This window comes from Myripristis murdjan, chromosome 23 (genome assembly GCF_902150065.1).
Source record: "Myripristis murdjan chromosome 23, fMyrMur1.1, whole genome shotgun sequence".
Taxonomy (NCBI): domain Eukaryota; kingdom Metazoa; phylum Chordata; class Actinopteri; order Holocentriformes; family Holocentridae; genus Myripristis; species Myripristis murdjan.
In genome coordinates, this window is record NC_044002.1 from 26832803 (window position 1) to 26845690 (window position 12888).

The window sequence follows — 12888 nt, forward strand, 5'->3', positions numbered from 1 at the left end:
CCAACAGCCAAGTGGAGCCAAGTCAGAGCCACGTCATGACGTCATCGTAAAACGTGATCACGCGGGTGTGCGAGACGCTCGCTCGGAATCACAACAACAAACATGGACGACAAATGGACGACCCACCGTAGCGATGCAAATACTGCTCGTGTGTTTACAAGCCTACATTGCGGTCCAGAGGCGAAAAACGCAATTATCGCTGGCCACCCGCCGTATTCGCGGTCGGAACGAACGGTGAGTATGTTTAGCTTTACGTTTATAGCGATCGCTGCTCCCATTTGAGTCTGTAAGTCCGCCCACCAAACAGATCAGTGTCCATTGCCTTGCTCTTATTTGAAAAAAAAAAAAAAAAAAAATCTGTTGTTGAGGCTCTATAGTTCTATAAGCTTGACATTTTAAATCATGGTTAGTAAAAATGGACAGTTCCTTCTTCCCTAGAGACAACAGGCCACTGTGCCTGATAAAAGCTCTCATGTCAAAGAAGCTGAACTATTGTTCTAACTGCCACCCAACGAAATAAACAGTAAAGTAAACAGTCCGTGTGCGTAGCTGCTGCCCAACCAGCCAAACAAACTCCGCTGTGCGCGTCCTCTGGCGCTTTTTTACAACCAGATGGAGTGACAGCGGGGACGGCCAATCACACATTAGCAAGAAACGGCAGAGCCAATCGATGAGCGATATTAGGTTAGAGGCGGGACTTCTAGCGAAGACCGACTGTTAACCCTTTGTGTACCATAACAATTGACTAGACACTGACGGACTTGAGTGTTTGTTGTCGCTATTATTTGTGAAGCCGTGCGAGCGCCTGTGAGGTGTCATACCAGATTGCCTGATGTGTAATCACATAAGTAAGCTCCCCAAATCAATCATGGGACACACTTAAAAACGAACACAGTGTTTATTTCACAGTTTAATGCCCAAAAAGTTTTTAAAAAATTAATAATAATAAAAAAAATACATTTCCGTGAATTTTTTCACGGACCCCCTGGCTATGCGTCACCCCACTTTGAGAACCGTGGCACTAGAATAAACTAGACTACACCACTGGTACAAACTCTCAGTCAGACTGAACAGACAAGTACATGCAGAGATAATAAATCCATGAATAAATTAAAGTTTTACAAAATCAGAGCCATAAAAATACAAAGTAAACAGATTAAAAAAAACAGCAGGTGAGAGTGACACGAAAGGCCATTAGGCTGAAGAAATAAATGTGAATAATCTGACAATAATCTGAAGAAGAGATTTGCACAAAAGACTGGACAAAAAGGCGTTTTGAGTTTAAAATGATCCCAGACAGCACAGGTTCAACTCCAGCATCTAATTGGGAAACATGCGCATGCTGTCCGAGCAGGCAAAGCAGGCCTGGGTTTCTTTGAGCAAAATGTCGAGGACGACACACTGAGTTTCAAAGAGATTCATCTCTGGACTCCAAACACAGACTGAGACTCTCAGCTCACCTTTCTAAACTGACTACAACTGAAAACATGGCCATCTGCTGATTTTGACCTAATTTGTACATTGTTTATGCAAATTATGCTAATGAGGACAGGTCACATGACTGCAGCGCGGTAATGGATGGATCTCTGGATGTCACCAACATGGATTTAGACTCTCAGATCACCTTTCTAAGTTCACCAGAAGCTAAATTACAGCCATTTCCAGATTTTGGTGATTAATTATCTCAATATGCTAATTCTTCAGATTGCTAATCTGATCATCTGAGCCTATAGATGACATTTTAATCCTAAAAGTTCAGCGGAAAGGTCAATGCAACACAACATCGTGTTTTGGTTGCGTGTCATTTCCTGTAACATGTTTTCACAGCAGACTCAGGTCCTGGAAATGGAGGCAGAGTGAGAGGTCTTCATCTTTGCAATGAGGACACCCCCTCATCGATGAGGAGACCCCCTCCCTGCCTACAATCACAGCAGCTCAGGTGTGTGGAGAGCTGAGGTCCAGATGGAGTATCCCCATGACTGCTGAAGGCCTGTGCGTCAGAGCTGGGAGATCCTCTGCAGCACATCTTCAATCTGAGCCTGGAGCAGGGGAGGGTCCCACTGCGGTAGAAAACATCATGCATCATCCCAGTCCCAAAGAAGCCACGTCCTGCAGAGCTGAACAACTTCAAGCCGGTCGCCCTGACGTCACGTGATGAAGACCATGGAGCGGCTGCTGCTACACCAACTGAGACCACAGGTGAGCCATGCCCTCGACCCACTGCAGTTTGCGTACCAGGAGACAGTGGGAGTGGAGGTTGCCATCGTCTACATGCTACACCGATCCCTCTCTCACCTGGACAGGGGCAGTGGTGCTGTGAGAATTACATTTCAGGATTTCTCCAGCGCCTTCAATACCATCCAGCCTCAGCTGCTCGGTCACAAGCTGACTGTCATGGGAGTAGGCTCACACCTGGTGGCATGGATCATGGACTATCTGACAGGCAGACCTCAGTATGTGCGACTGGGGAACTGCAGGTCAGGCCATCGTGGGCTGCATCAGCGGTGGACAGGAGAGGGAGTACAGGAAACTCATCCAGGACTTCGTAGGATGGTGCGGTTCCAACCACCTTCACCTGAACACCTCCAAGACAAAAGAGATGGTGGTGGACTTCAGGAGGACCAGGCCTCACCCGGAGCCCATAAGAATCAATGGTGCCTGTGTGGAAATGGTGCAGACCTACAAATACCTGGGAGTGCAGCTGGATGATAGACTGGACTGGACGGCCAACACGGAGGCTCTGTGCAGGAAAGGACAGAGCCGACTGTACTTCCTCAGGAGGCTGGCGTCCTTCAACATCTGCAGAAAACTGCTGCTGATGTTCTACCAGACTGTTGTGGCGAGCGCCCTCTTCTATGCGGTGGTGTGCTGGGGAGGCAGCATCAAGAAGAGGGACGCTTCATGACTGGACAAACTGGTGAGGAAAGCGGGCTCTGTTGTGCGCACACAACTTGAGAGCCTGACATCTGCGGCAGAGCAACGGGCGCTGAGCAGGCTCCTGTCAATCATGGACAATCCACTGCATCCACTGCACAGTACCATCACCAGGCAGAGGAGCAGCTTCAGTGACAGGCTGCTGTCACTGAAGCTGCTCCACCGACAGACTGAGGAAATCATTCCTCCCCCACACACACACACACCCCACCCCCCTCCACACACACACACACACACACACACACACACACACACACACACACACACACACACACTGTACTTCTGGTAGATAACACGCAAAGACTGGAGGGGAAGGGGTGAGTCCAAAAGGCTCAAGTCTGACAGTTCTTGAATCCCAGTACCGGGCGTCGGGTTCTGTCACTTGGTCTCATGGTTTAACACCAACACTGAACCTCCGTCGGAGCGTGTTGTTCCTCAGGTTTAGGTTATTTTTTCTCTGCTGTTTAAACTGTTCATATTTCTATTTTTTATATATTCCTTGTTCATAGTGTATATATTGCTTGCTGCTATTTATCATCTGTTTATACTGTAAATTTGCACATTGCCCACATCTATGCACATTGTATACATCTATGCACACTGTTTTTTTTTTGTTTTGTTTTTTTGCACATTGTTTTTTGCACATTGAGTACTTAGATCTTTAGATCTCTAGTGTCATCTTTTATTCTTTATTTTTTATTTATTTAATCTTGTACTCTGTGGATACTGCTGAAAACTGTGAATTTCCTTCGGGATGAATAAAGTATCTATCTATCTATCTATTTATCTATCTATCTATCTATCTATCTATCTAAAAGGAAAGACTAGATGTAACATTAATGGCAGTAGATGCTGAGAAAGCATTTGACCGTTAAGAGTGGAGCTACCTATATGAGGTACTGGATGCATATAACTTCCCAAAGGAAATAATAAATATGATCAGAACTGTATATAAGTCTCCTATGGCATATATATATTCCAATGGGATTCTATCAGAAGCAATCCAGATAACAAGAGGCACGAGGCAGGGATGCCCACTATCCCCATCACTCTTCGCTTTGGCTGTTGAGCCATTGGCTCAGAGAATTCATCAGTCAGACATGATATGTGGTATTAATGTTGGCGGAGAATGTTATAAACTTCGTCTGTATGCAGATGATCTAATGTTGTATCTGACTAACATAGATAAATCTATACCATATCTAATGGAAATTATTCAGCAGTACTCAAAAAATATCAGGTTATAAAATGAATATAGAAAAAACAGAACTCCTATCAACAACAGGACTCTTGCCTAAAAAAAACCAACCAATTAAAATACAACTTTAAATGGCAAAAGGAAAGGATTAAGTATTTGGGGTGTTATATCAGTTTAGATAAGACAAAATTATATAAAGATAATTATGCATCATTAATTAAAGAACTTAAGTTTAGTTTAGATAAATGGATAGACCTTCCTATCAACCTAACTGGTAGAATAAATTTGCTTAAAATGATATGGCTTCCTAAATTCCTGTTCCTCTTCCAGACAATACCAATGATCCCCCCTAAGGACTTCTTTAAAACCATTAATAAATTATTTAGTTCATTCATCTGGTCAAATAAGGCTCATAGATTGAGTAGGGAACTACTTCAGAATAATAGAAAAGAAGGAGGGCTTAACTACCCAAATCTTGAATTATACTACTATTCTGCTCAGTCCTTTTATATTGATAAAATCATTAACAGATCAGAGGAAGACATGTGGATTCACATAGAGGATCACCAGCTCGGGGCAAAAAACCTGTTCTCAGACTTATTTACAAAGCAAAAAATTAAAAATGTCTGTTTTGTCACGAATAGTACGTTAAGAACGTGGGAAAATATTCAGCATATTCTGGGAATAGAGCTTAGTTTCCCGAAGAATACCTGCTTGTGGAACAATCCATCCATTACCATTCAGAAGGAGAAACTGCAGTGGAGATCATGGAGAGACAAAGGAATAAGAACTATCGGAGATATTACCTCTCAAAACAATACAAAGCCATTTGAACAACTGGCAAGAGAATTCAATTTAACTAACAAGGAAATATTTAGATATCTTCAACTAAAAAGTTGGATAACAGAAAACTTTGTCTTAAATTACAACACCGAACCCTCACCCATGGAGAGGTTACTTCTAAACTCAGGAGAAAAAAAGAAATTAATAGGGAGAGTGTACAGCCTGCTCATAGAAACACAGGTAGATAATCATTTACTCCAAAAAATATATGAGGGCTGGAACAAAGACCTCACAATAAATGACTCTAGTGTAACATGGAAAGATTGTTTAAATTTAACTAACACTATTACCACTAATGAGAATTTGCACCTCATACAATACAAGCTTATGACAAGAATATACTATACTAAATCTAAAATAAATAAATTTGATGTCTCTTCCTCCCCTCTTTGTGTAAAATGTGGCACACAAGAGGAAACAATAATACATGCCCTCTGGAAATGTGACAAAGTTTATAATGGCTGCTTAGAAATTCAAAAATGGATGACCAAGGCTTGTAAAATTCCAATTGGATGTACAACTCTGAACGGTATCTTCCAAAAGACAGACAATCTGAAATACCCTATAGGATGGAAGGTCCTTTTCTCCTCCTTGGTATATAAAAAATGACTTTTAAAGTACTGGAAGGATACACAGGCCCCGTCACTACAAGAATGGAAGGGACTAATGAAATATTATTTAAACACAGAAAAATCAAGACTGGAACAAAAGGCAACAATTTAGTAAAGTATGGCAGGACATCTATGAAGTCTTGTAAACATATTGGCTAAAGAATAAAGACTGGATTTGATGACTAAAGAATGGGAACCAAATGTGTGTGGAAGTATGTGTGTAACTGTTTATGTGTCTGGGGAAGGGTGGATGGTATACGTGCAGGTGTGGAACTGAATGGTATGTGGATGAGTAGAAGTGTGGAGAGTATGAGGATGGGTATATGTACAGTTGTGTTCAAAATAATAGCAGTTCAACATCACTAACCACATCAATCACTGTTTTTGGTAGAAATTATATTCCTACATGGCAAATAATTTACTAGTAGGTGCAGTAGAGTAATAGAAAACCAACAGATCCAACAGTCATGACTTGCATGCTGCTGATTCTGTGTAACTGAATGATTAATTGAAAGGGGCGTGTTCAAAATAATAGCAGTGTGGAGTTCCAACCCAGTCTCCATGGGGAAATGTCAGCCTTTTACGTTTCTGCAAACTAGGGAAACGTTATCGTATCGACGTTTCCAAGCTCAAATTCGTTACATATCAACATTCAATTGTTATAGTGGCCACTGCGCCCGGGTCACGTCACTTCCAAGTTTCTGACTGCAAAAGGAAGCAAGATGGCGGACATTTCGTTCATTCTCAGTGGAAAATGTAATATTTTAAGGTAGTTTCTGTATTTAAATGTGTTTTGATGACATTTCTAGCGAGAAATATGCACTTTGTTTTCATAATCTGTGTTCAGTGAATGTATACGTTCTCTAGTTTGTTAGTAATCACGATCATTTCGCCCGGACCTGCCAGCAAAACGTTGGAATCCAACATTGTTGACATCCGTGTAGTGCCAAAGCAGCCTAGAAAATGCAATATTTTGAGGTCGTTTCTGTATTTAAATGTGTTTTGATAATATTTCCAGCGAAAAATATGCACTTCTTGCATAATGTGGATTCAGTGAATGTATACGGTCTTTAATTTATTAGTTATCACGAAGATTTCGCCCGATCTCGCCAGCAAATGTTGGAATCCAACATCGTTGATCCAACATTGTTGACATCCGTTGCCACGGTGCCATGGTATGACACAAATAGCTTACTGTCCCATAAAAGCCCTTTATTTTCTTGCTTTCCAAGCCGTTTTTATTTCAAAGACAACATATGTTGACGTTTATATTATAAATCTGATTACTTTTAATTTGGATATCTTGCAAACTTGAAGCGTTAATATAACTGTCCATGGAACCCACCAACGCGAATAGGCTACTTCTACCCCCCAGCTCTCGTATGCACGTTTACAGCTTATAAAGTTGGTTTCCTGTGCGGGTGGCTGTGATGAGGTAGATCACTGTTTAGACTGTTGCACACTCTTTGCTTAATGTTGTACAGTTGACGTTGTTTAAGCCCTCGATTTTATTAATTCTATGTAAAGTCTCATTTACACAAACCCGGGTGAAGATTGATCGTCTAAACAGTCTACTTCAGTAATTTACTAGTTTCTAGATAAATTCTTTTAGCCGACCGTCACCTCAGAAGCCAGTGCATTCGTTGCCATGACGACGCTGGCAGCTGCCATATTACGTCACTCCGACTAACCTGACATGACACATTTGACAGCGACACAGCCGTAGCCGACAGCCCACAAGACACAGAGCTCATTGATTTCAACGAGGCGCCTTTACTTGACACCATTCATATTAAGGTATTGTTACAGTTATTGGCAGTTATCCATATTGCACGTCCAAAGGATAACGCAGGCAAACTTGTAGCCTCCAAAGTTCCAATCACTCTCTTATTCAACTTACCAGTCAAAACAGCGCCTCCCCGAGTGCTGCCGAGGTAATTACTCTTCAGGTGTGCGAGAACTTCAGTGTACTTTGTTGTAACAATTAAATGTGCTTTTTTAATAAACTGAGTGGAATGAAAACCAAGAATGTTGTGTCATGCTATTAACCTCATGTCTCAGCTGTCTCTTGAATTCTGATCTTATTTTCCTGTAGAGGAACTACATGTAAATAGACTGAAATGCAGCTATGGTGTGTATTGGCTATTTCTGTTGACTTCAGTGATCCAGGAATAGAGAACCAAATCAATAGGTCTGTCATTCATGAGGCAGGCTGTTCTCATTCAACGTTCATACAAATTCCTACGAAAAATATTGCACTATAATTCGTATATTTCCCAAGTAATTGTGAACCAGAAAGTTGTGATCACGTGACCTATGCGCTGCAGGCTGGTCTTACTGTGAAAACAAAATAAATGGCGGACATTCCTTTTATTCTCAGTGGAAAATGCAATATTTTAAGAGAGCTTACGCATTCAAATGCATTTTGATAACATTTCTAGCGGGAAATGTGCATTTTATTTCCAAAATCTTCGTTCAGTTAATGTATATGATGTTTACTTTGTTAGTTATTACGAAGATTCTTTCAGGTTTCTATCGTTGCTATGGCTGTTGCTATGGACGCTGCTACCACTGTCGCTGATGTAGCTTCCGCTCGGAAGTATTGTCCTCACTGTCACCATGGAAATCTGGGGAGGGAGGCATGGGGTTAACCTGCTCTCACAGAAATCTGAAATGAGCATGACCTCCTAATAACGCATTGCGTGCTCCTCGCGCTTACAGTGCAGCAACAAAAAATGGTAGAGACATGGGGTCAACATTTTTGGAAAGCTCTTGACCTCTACTATCATGCCCGATGGCAAACCAATAGGGGGCGCCACTGACTAGTGTCAAAACATGGAAAAAACATGATTTCACTATCTTAAGAAAAAAAAAAAATATCACAGCCACCCGCACAGGAAACCAACTTTATAAGCTGTAAACAAGTGCATACGAGAGCTGGGGGGTGGAATATAATAAAATATTTACTGCAGCCGAACTGCTAATTACACTCCATCTAGATGACCAATGTTAAGAAGAAGTTAAGATGTTGCTTAATTTCGGATTTTTTTTTTTTTTTTTTAGTATAGGCTAAGCTTCTTGGCTGGGGGAGACGGACAGGCTTGGTTTACTTCCGGGTTTTAAATGGTCGTAAAAATGAATATTGAAAGAAATATATTAACCATTTCCCGCAGCCGAAACATAAATTACCCTGCCTTTAGTTGGTTTTGTTTGGGAGAGAAAAAAAACATTCAAACAATGTTGATTTATTTCGGATATTTTATCAAGTAGCCTATTCGCGTTGGTGGGTTCCATGGACAGTTATATTAATGCTTCAAGTTTGCAAGATATCCAAATTAAAAGTAATCAGATTTATAATATAAACGTCAACATATGTTGTCTTTGGAATAAAAACGGCTTGGAAAGCAAGAAAATAAAGGGCTTTTATGGGACAGTAAGCTATTTGTGTCATACCATGGCACCGTGGCAACGGATGTCAACAATGTTGGATCAACGATGTTGGATTCCAACATTTGCTGGCAGGTCCGGGCGAAATGATCGTGATTACTAACAAACTAGAGAACGTATACATTCACTGAACACAGATTATGAAAACAAAGTGCATATTTCTCGCTAGAAATGTCATCAAAACACATTTAAATACAGAAACTACCTTAAAATATTACATTTTCCACTGAGAATGAACGAAATGTCCGCCATCTTGCTTCCTTTTGCAGTCAGACACTTGGAAGTCACGTGACCCGGGCGCAGTGGCCACTATAACAATTGAATGTTGATATGTAACAAATTTGAGCTTGGAAACGTCGATACGATAACGTTTCCCTAGTTTGCAGAAACGTAAAAGGCTGACATTTCCCCATGGAGACTGGGTTGGGAGTTCAATTAGTGAGGTCATTCATTCTGTGAAAAAACAGGTGTCAAACAGGTGGCCCTTATTCAAGGACGAAGGCAGCAAATGTTGTACATGCTGGTTATGGTGCATTTCTCTGAAAATCTGAGTAGAATGGATCGTTCCAGATATTGTTCAGATGAACAGCGTACTTTGATTAAAAAGTTGATTGGAGAGGGGAAAACATATAAAGAAGTGCAGAAAATGATAGGCTGCTCAGCTAAAATGATCTCAGATGCTTTAAAATGGCAACCAAAACCAGAAAGACGTGGAAGAAAACAGAAAGCTACCATTCGAATATATTGAAGAATAGCCCAGATGGCAAAGACTCAGCCAATGATCAGCTCCAGGGAGAACAAAGAAGGTCTAAAGTTACCTGTGAGTACTCTAACAATTAGAAGAGGCGTATGTGAAGCCAAGCTATGGGCAAGAAGCCCCCGCAAAGTCTCACTGTTGCAAAAACGACGTGCTGAAGAGGTTACAATTTGCCAAAGAACACATTGACTGGCCTCAAGTGAAATGGCGCAACATTTTGTGGACTGATGAAAGCAAGACTGTTCTTTTTGGGGCTAGGGGCCGCAGACAGTTTGTCAGACGACCCCCAGACACTGAATTCAAGCCACAGTACACTGTGAAGACAGTGAAGCATGGTGTCACCAGCATCATGATACGGGGATGTTTCTCATACTATGGTGTCGGGCCTATTTATCGCATACCAGGGATCATGGATCAGTTTGAATACATCAAAATACTTGAAGAGGTCATGTTGCCTTAAACTGAAGAGGAAATGCCCTTGAAATGGGTGTTTCAACAAGACAACGACCCCAAACACACCAATAAGCGAGCAGCATCTTGGTTCCAGACCAACAAGATTAACGTTGTGGAGTGACCAGCCCAAACCCGGACCTTAATCCAATACAAAACTTGTGCGGTGACATCAAAAATGCTGTTTCTGAGGCAAAACCAAGAAATGCAGAGGAATTGTAGAATGTAGTCCAATCGTCCTGAGCTGGAATACCTGTTCACAGGTGCCAGAAGCTGGCTGACTCCATGCAACACAGATGTGAAGCATTTCTCAGAAACCATGGTTATACGACTAAATATTAGTTCAGTGATTCACAGGAAAGCTAAATCTTCAAGCATTTTTCAGTTTATACAGTAAATGTTTGAGTTTGTAAAGAAAAATGCAGACTGCTATTTTTTTGAACAGCCTAATATTCCTTTTTCTTCACTTTCTGTAGAGTAATAACATATTTGATACATTTTTCTTCATGTTTTGATCTGGAATAGAATGTGCAGTGTTCCCAATGCATTTGTGTGTATGGAAATTAAAGCTATTATAAGAATTATGGACTTTACTCACTTTTTTACACACACTGCTATTATTTTGAACACAACTGTATGGACTGACCTATGGGATAGGAAGGTACTTACGTTAAGTGGGTAAATGTGTGGGTGTATGTGTAAGGGTATGAGTATGAGGGTGAGTGTGAGTGTGGTCTAAGACCTTGTGAAGTAGAGGAATACTGTTGATGAAAGCAATAAAAATAATTATTAAAAACAAAGCAGGCCTGGGTTTCTTTGAACAAAATGTCAAGGACAACACATTGGGCCCTATCTTGCGCCAGACTCCCTAAACCCTCTCTTTGCGGATTTAGGATTTAGGAAGAGGCGTTCCCCCGTAAAAGTTGCTATCTTGTGCACCTCCCGCTATCCGCAAAACACCTGCGCTACCCACTATATTATGCATAGGCGTGTTTTGGGCGTTACGCCAGTTACACCAATCAGTGTGCCAGGTGCCATTGCCTTTAAGGGCAGGATGCGCTATCCTAAATCCTAAATCCTAAACCCGCGATGGAGAGAGGGAGGTAGATTTTCTCAGGGCTTCTACTGAGGCTAAAGCAAGTTGGCTTTATATACATATTATATATTATATTATAGGCGAGTTAATTCGGGAGGTGGAGCCACATGTGTCCAAGTGGACGTGTCACAAGGTTGTACTGATTGAGTAAAATCCCCGGGCCACACCACACACACACAAGAGGCAGAGGTGGAACTATGTGTAAACTAATTTATTGACAAGGTAGATTGGGCAAATAAAATATTAAAAATAAAAATATAGCACAGCTGCTTGCTTATGATAAAACAATAAAACGTGCTGGCGTAAGTGTCCAATTAAAACAGTCTTTCCTCTAAACAGTCTATATGAGTAATATACTCAGTCCATTCCGGAGGCGTCCCGGTATCAGTCCGACCATGTGCGTGGCGAGGCTCCGTCGGGGCGCGCATTGAAGCCGCCTGGGCGCGCTCTAGTAACAGCCCAAACTCAGTCAGGACCACCCGCTATCCGCTATCCCTAAAGTGTGTGCGCAAGATAGCAACTTTAGGGATAGCGCATGAAACACGCCCACGGACACACCTCCAGGCGCAAATGATGCAGTCGGCATAACAGATAGCGGGTAGCGGGTGGCGCAAGATACCGTTTAGGGATAGCGGAAGTTCCTAAATCCGCAATTTGTGGGTAGCGGGTAGTGGCAGCGGATAGCGGGTGGCACAAGATAGGGCCCATTGTGTTTCATGTGAACTGGGTTCGGGTTCGGGGTTTGGTTTTTCTCACTTGTTGCATTGGGACGATGCCATTCATTGACTGGAAATTTACTGGCCCAAGAAATGTTGTTTTCTATGAACTTTTAACATGTCATCTACAGGCTTAGCAGAGGAGACTCGGCTGCTAAAAGTTGCATGCTGGGTAATTTGAGTAATTAGCATAAGGAGCTAATCATAAAAACTGGAAATGACTATAATTTCGCTTGTAAAGGTGATCTGAGAGTCTAACTCCATGTTGGTGATGTCCAGAAAAAAAAAAAAATAATAATAATAAAAATGAAGTAATCTGAAAACATGGTCATCTGCTGATTTTGATCTAATTTGTACAAAATTTATGCAACTTATGCTAATGAGGAAAGGTCACATGACTGCAGCGTGGTAATGGATGGATTTCTGGACGTCACTAACATGGATGTAGACTCTTGGATGAGCTTTTCTTTCATTATTTTGTTCATAACAATGAATTTTAATACAGCATTTGTCACTTTTTTTTTCCCTTTATTGAATTAAGTTCAGGTCAATAACATGAAATTCAGATTTAACATTTTTCATCTGAAAAAATTCTGTAAATATATAGTATAGTATATTTGGAATAAAAATCAAATCAAAATAAGTTACAATGAGCAAAAAATAAAATGCAGGGAAAAGAAAAAACTTCAGAGAGTAAATGTGAAATATCAAAGTGATCTAATGACTTTTGTCAATTTGTGATTTAAGAAATGATCTTTGAGGAAAGCATTGAATAACTTTATTGATACTCCCATCATGACAGAACGAGCAGCGTGTTATGAATCTCTCTGTGGCGG